The sequence below is a fragment of the Mercenaria mercenaria genome, chromosome 2 (assembly GCF_021730395.1).
Source record: "Mercenaria mercenaria strain notata chromosome 2, MADL_Memer_1, whole genome shotgun sequence".
NCBI classification, from domain to species: domain Eukaryota; kingdom Metazoa; phylum Mollusca; class Bivalvia; order Venerida; family Veneridae; genus Mercenaria; species Mercenaria mercenaria.
In genome coordinates, this window is record NC_069362.1 from 92,463,237 (window position 1) to 92,470,278 (window position 7,042).

Here is a 7,042-nt window from a genome sequence, read left to right on the forward strand (position 1 = left end):
ACAGGATATGATTACAATTTACAAGAATTTTAGATGATTATTTTCACGTGTAAAGAGGTACACGTTTGTATGTATATAAATAAAATAATTCTTGGAAGGTAGTTCAGTATTTTTATAATTCTCAAATACAGACATTTTACCAATTCAGACAATATTGTTCAAAGAAAAATGTTGAATACTTACAAATTTTGATCTGGTTGTGAAATTGTTAAACCATATAGTTACATACAACATTTAGGCTTTACTGATTTGTTTTAATCTATTATCATGAATGTCAAAGTTAAGACAAATTATTTGTCAAAGCCAGCTGATTTCCCCAAAAACTCTTTGTCCCCATATGAGTACACATCATAAAAATCCTCATCCCAAACAAAATCACAATCAATGAATCCACTTTAGAGTTTGAAATTTGACAATAATTAAAACTGCTGTAGGCTAGGCATTATGTGTGTCACACACTGAGAGGTCTGATGGCAATGAAAACAATAAGTTATGTGGAGTTGGCGACATTTGCAAGGAAAGCAAAAAAGAACATGGTGTACATCTAGTCACAGATTTCTCCAGTTAATACTATTAAATCAGTTGATTTAAGACCGATCTCACCAGTTTCTGTGTTTGTTTTGATTACCATTGCTCATGGCAAGAAATACACTATTTATTCTAAATCATAAGCTTTTCTGTTCAGGATAAGGTTCTGTACAAGACTGCTCTCTGATAAGACTTCTCGTGTTTTTCGTTACGTATTTTCTGCTAAATTTTTAATGGATTCTGCTGTGAGTTTAAAACAAGATTTGATACTTCTATGCGGCATGCTCTGGTATGCTCTGGTAAGTTCAACCTGGCCGAGGGCATTTAATGCACATTTCTTTCACAGTTCTATTTACGTAGGTGAGTAATGAACTAACCTTCTGGTTTTTCCGAATTCTGTACTATAATTGTAGTACATTTACCATCCTGGTTCTTTATGATACATTATTACTTGAAAAGTTAGAATGCGCACATTGTATTATGTACACATATACATGTATGAGTTTGATGGATACTCTTTGCACTATCAAGTCTCTATGTGGCTTAAATAAACTGTTCATTTTTTCATCAAAATATGTTTCTTCCTTTTCGGCTAACTGAGCTATATTAGCATTGGTGGGTGCTCCAGTGAAAATTGTCAATGGCCACTGCCAGAAAACCTTGAAAATCACTTGAAGATGTTCTACAGACTTAGGTCAGAGGCATCTTTATATCTCAAATAGAAAAAGAATAACAGCTGTGTATAATGTTCAACAAAATATTCCAAAGCCAAAAAGCATATTAAACTCTGATGCACTTCAAACAGCAATTGCTAATTTATAGGCATCATGACTACTGAAATATTAAAAATTCATACATCAAAACTTTTAAAATAAGACAATACTCCTAGTTCACTTCTTTTTTGTGTTTATCTCTATATATTGCACACTACATGGCTCTTTTTATATCCAGTGTGTTCAACTGCAAAGTTAGGACCCCTGGATTAATCTACATTTCAAAATTTGACAGAATAAGCTTAAAACGTAAGTAATTTTAACAGGAACTTCACCAAAGACATGTTACTCATCATATGATCTCAATCAGGTTATATGTACATCCATTACTATGAATTTTTAACATTACCAGTAAATTTATTACTTCCCTTTAGTTTGCATACAAATATGTTTTGTTTCTGTATCTCAGTTATATATCTGTAAATGAAAATTACATCTCTGTCAATATTTTGAAATGTGATTCTTACTGCATGACGGATATACATTTTGACAATTGTGCACTCTTGTTTAAATAACTTTTAATTAGGTTAAAATTTGACAATATTTAGAAATTAACACCATTTTATTAGACTGGCTTCAATCCTCATGCTTGCTCCGTCATTTTCATCATTACCAATGGAAGTAACTCTAGCAGGTTGTTTCTATATTTGCATTTATATTGGCATTTGCTCCGAACGTAAGCCTAATAATTATGTCTGAGAAGAAAAATGGCATAATTATACAAAATTTGAATAATCTCGGGATTTATGTTGCGCACCATTTTCATGGCGAATATGCTTTCCTGAAACAGAAATAAGAATGTGTCCTTTTATCCTCTTTGTTATAACAATTAAAAGTTTGAAATTTCGGAGCTTAATTGTGTACGGCTCTTTAAGGGCAGGTCCCTTTCTTAAAAGAAGTTTGACTTACAAGATTGCATAAAAAATACCAATAGAATTTCAGGATAGCAGTCACATGATTAAACTTAATTTGAATATATTAAATAACCTACTTATTAAAATTCATGTGCCCAGACCACATCATAGGAAGCCAGCATCCGTTGCCGAAAGATCTTATCATTTATGAGCTAATAGGCATTTACCATGTCTCCTCTTTAGACTGCTTTAAGAGTCTGTAACTACCTAGAAGGAGTGGTATATTGTTTTGCTGATGTCAGTCTGTCGGTTTCTGGATGATAACTGAAGAATGCTTGGGCCTAGGATCATGAAAGTTAATAGGGAGATTGGTCATGACTAGCAGATGACCCCTATTGAATTCAAGATCAGTAGGTCAAAGGTCAAGGTCACAGTGACTCGTAAAAGTTAAACCGCTTCCAGGATAACTTGAGAACGCCTAGGCCTAGGATCACTCAACTTCATAGGGAGGTTGATCATGCCCAGCAAATTACCCCTGTTGATTTTGAGATCAGTAGGTCAAAGGTCAAGGTCACAGGAGCCTTATATAGGTAATCCGTTTCTGGATGATATCTCTAGTACCCTTGGGCCTATGATGTTTAAATTTATCATGGAGGTTGGTCATCATCAGCAGATGACTTCTAATGATTTTCAGGTCACTGGGCCAAAGGTCAAGGTCCAAGGGGCCTTATATATATAAGAAATCTGTTTCTGGGTGATATCTCTAGTACAGTTGGGCCTAGGATTTTCAAATTTTACATGGAGGTTGGTCATCACTGGCCAGTTGACCCATATTTATTTTTAGGTCACTGGGCTAAAGGTCAAGGTCATAGCCACCTTATGTACGAAATGTATTATTCTCAGAGCTATCATTTTTCACAGGGTGATTGGTCTTCTTAAGTAGATGACCCATATTTATTTTTGGGGTCACTTGGTCAGAGGTCAAGGTCACAAGGTCCCAGTTGGTTAAATCCATTTCTGATTATTATCTTGAGAACTATTTGACTTCGAGCCTTCATATTTTATTGGATGTTAAGTCTCCTAATAATTTTCGGGTCATGAAGTCAAAGGTCAAGGTCAGTTAGGGTCAAATCCATTTTAAAGCAATATCTTACGATCTGTTTGGCCTACATACTTCAAATTTCTTGGATTGATTGGTCTCCTTTAGTACATGATCTAGCAATTTCAGGTCACTGGGTCAAAGGTCAAGGTCACTTAGCATCAAATCCTTATATATCAACCCAGTCTCCTTCAGAAGATGACCCATAATACTTTCTGGGTCACGGGGTCAAAAGTCAAGCTCACTTTGGGTAAAATCCATTTTTAACTGACCTGAGCACGAAGTACTCAAAGGTGAGCTTTATGATCGCCCTGTGTCCGTCGTCTGTTTGACTTTTAACACTCTAGAGGTCACAATGTTGGCCCAATCTTAATGAAACTAGGTCAGAATGTTACTCTCAATAAAATCTTTGACGAGTTCGATATTGAGTCATCTGGGGTCAAAAACCAGGTCACCAGCTCAAATCAAAGGAAAAGCTTGTTAACACTCTAGAGGCCACATTTCTGAAAATATCTATATGAAACTTGGTCAGAATTTAAACCTTGATGATCTTTAGGTAAAGTTCGAATAGGTCACCAGCTCAAATCAAAGGAAAAGTTTGTTAACACTCTAGAGGCCACATTTATGATAATATCCCTATGAAACTTGTTCAGAATGTTTGTCTTGGTGATCTTAAGGTAAAGTTCAAATCTGGGTCAGGTGGGATTAAAAACTAGGTCAACAGGTCAAATCAAAGGAAACACTCTAAAGGCCACATTTATGACTGTATCTTTGTGAGCCCCATGTGGTTCTGGGACGATCTGTGTATGAAAAGAATTGGAACCATTGCCTCACCCTTACATGATCGTAAGAGGCGACTAATAGGGTCTTAACACTTGGTTTTGCAGTATCTCTGTGATTCCAGCAGGTATGCAAATTTTAATTCCATACCTCATGTTTTTATTTCGATGTAAATGAGATATAGAATCAAAATTTGTAGTCCTGTTTGGCGCCATATAACCTATACTGTGTTGGTGCGCCGTAAAACCCAAATAAATACATAAGAATCTTCATGAAACTTAGTCAGAATGTTAACCTTGATGATCTATAGGTCAAGTTCGAATCTTGGTCATGTAGGGTCAAAAACTAGGTCACCAGGTAAAATCAAAGAAAAAGCCAGTTAACACTAGACGCCGCATTTATGACCATACCTTAATGAAGCTTGGTCAGAATGTTAATCTTGAAGATCTTTAGGTCATGTTTCAATCTGGGTCAGGTGGGGTCAAAAACTAGGTCACCAGGTCAAATCAAAGGTAAAGCTTGTTAACACTCTACAGACCTAATTTTAAGTTTGAAACACGTGGGAATTGATCAAAATGTTTGTCTTGATGACCTCTAGGTTAGATTCGAATCTAGGTCATGTGGACTTAAAAACTAGGTCACCAGGTCAAATCAAAGGTAAAGCTGGTTAACAATCTTGAGGTCAAATTTATGACTGTATCTTCATGAAACTTGGTCAGAATGTTAATCTTGATCTTTAGGTCAAGTTCGAATCTGGGTAATGTGGGGTCAAAAATTTGGTCACAAGGTCAAATTAAAGGAAACACTAGTTAACACTCTAGAGGCCACATTTATGACCCTATCTTAATGAAACTTGGTCAGAATGTTAATCTTGATAATCTTTAGGTCAATAGGTCAGATGGGCGATGCAGGGCCTTCATGGCCCTCTTGTTTAAGATACAGCCTTGAAATTTGGATGACATGTACAGTTTAGTAAACCGATCTTAAAACTGAATTTCAGTGACCATAAATTTGACCTACAGACCTACTTTCTTGTTTTTAGCTCACCTGAGCAATGCTCAGGTGAGTTTTTGTGATCGCTCGATGTCCGGGGTCCGTCGTCTGTCTGTCTGTCGTCTGTCAACATTTAGCTGGTGTATGCGATAGAGGCTGTATTTTTCAATTGATCTTTATAAAATTTGGTCAGAATGATTAACTTGATAAAATCTAGGCCGAGTTCGAAAATGTGTCATCTGGGGTCAAAAATTAGGTCACTGGGTCAGATCAAAGAAAAACCTTGTGTATGCGATAGAGGCTGTATTTTTCAGTAAGTCTTCATGAATTTTAGTCAGAATGATAACCTTGATGAAATCTAGGCCGAGTTCGAAAATGGGTCATCTGGGGTCAAAAACTAGGTCACTAGGTCAAATCAAAGAAAAACCTTGTGTATGTGTTAGAGGGTGTATTTTTCAATTAATCTTCATGAGTTTTGGTCAGAATGAATGCCTTGATAAAATATAGGTCAAGATCGAATATGGGTCATCTGGGGTCAAAAAGTAGGTAACTAGGTTAAATCAAAGGAAAACCTTGTGCATGCGATAGAGGCTGTATTTTTCAATTGATATATATGAAATTAAGTCAGAATGATAACCTTGATGAAATCTAGGCCGAGTTTGAAAGTGGGTCATCTGAGGTCAAAAAGTAGGTCACTAGGTCAAATCAAAGAAAAACCTTGTGTATGAGATAGAGGCTGTATTTTTCAATTGATATTCATGAAGTTAAGTCAGTATGATTGCCTTGATGAAATCTAGATAGAATTGGAATATGGGTCATCTAGGGTCAAAAAGTAGGTCACTAGGTTAAATCAAAGAAAAACCTCGTGTATGCGATAGAGGCTGTATTTTTCAACTGATCTTCATGAAATTTTGTCAGAATGATAGCCTTGATGAAATCTAGATAAAATTCTAATATGGGTCATCTGGGTTCAAAAACTAGGTCACTAGGTCAAATCAAGGAAAAAGCTTGTGTATGCAATAGGGGCTGCATTTTGGTCAGATTAGTTGCCTTGATGAAATCTAAGTCAAGTTCGAATATGGGTAATCTGGGATCAAAAACTAGGTCACTAGGTCAAATCAAAGAAAAACCTTGTGTATGCGATAGAGGCTGTATTTTTCAATTGATCTTCATGAAATTTGGTAAGAATGAAAGCCTTGATGAAATCTAGGTCAAGTTCGAATATGGGTCATCTGGGGTCAAAAACTAGGTCACTAGGTCAAATCAAAGAAAATACTTGTTTATACTCAAGATTTTTGCTCCAATTTTAATGATAATTGGTCAGAATATTTATTTCCACGAAATCACTAGGTCAAACATGTTTACACTGTTATGGTGTGTTATGGTGTGTTTCTCAGGTTAGCGACCTAGGGCCATCTTGGCCCTCTTGTTTAAGATACAGACTTGAAATTTGGATGACATGTACAATTTAGCACATCAATCTTAAAACTGACTTTCAGTGAGCATGAATATTACCTACTGACCTACTTTCTTGTTTTTTAAGATACAGCCTTGAAATTACGAAGACATGTACAGTTTTGCATACTGATCTTAAAACTGACTTTCAGTGACCTACTGACCTACTTTCTTAATATTTTAGCATCAGTTTGACATTTGAAAACATGTAGCTCATATTACTCAGATGAGCGATCCAGGGTCATCATGACCCTCTTGTTGATCAATATCTTAAAGGTCTGTTTGACCTACATACTTCAAATTTTATAGGACGGTTGGTTTCCTTTTTGTAATTGACCTCTAGCACTCTTGAATCTGGATCAAAGGTCAAGGTCATTTGATATATATGGCTTATCTGGCTACCGACTAGAATATCTTTTTTTTTAGGAAAAATAATTCTGTTATATATTCTGACTTCATCAGTCTTGGCTCTGATTATCCTGCGTTTTGAGAAGAAAAGGGACATAATTATACAAAATTTGAATAGCCTCAGGAGTTACCCCAGTGAACAAAACAAAGGG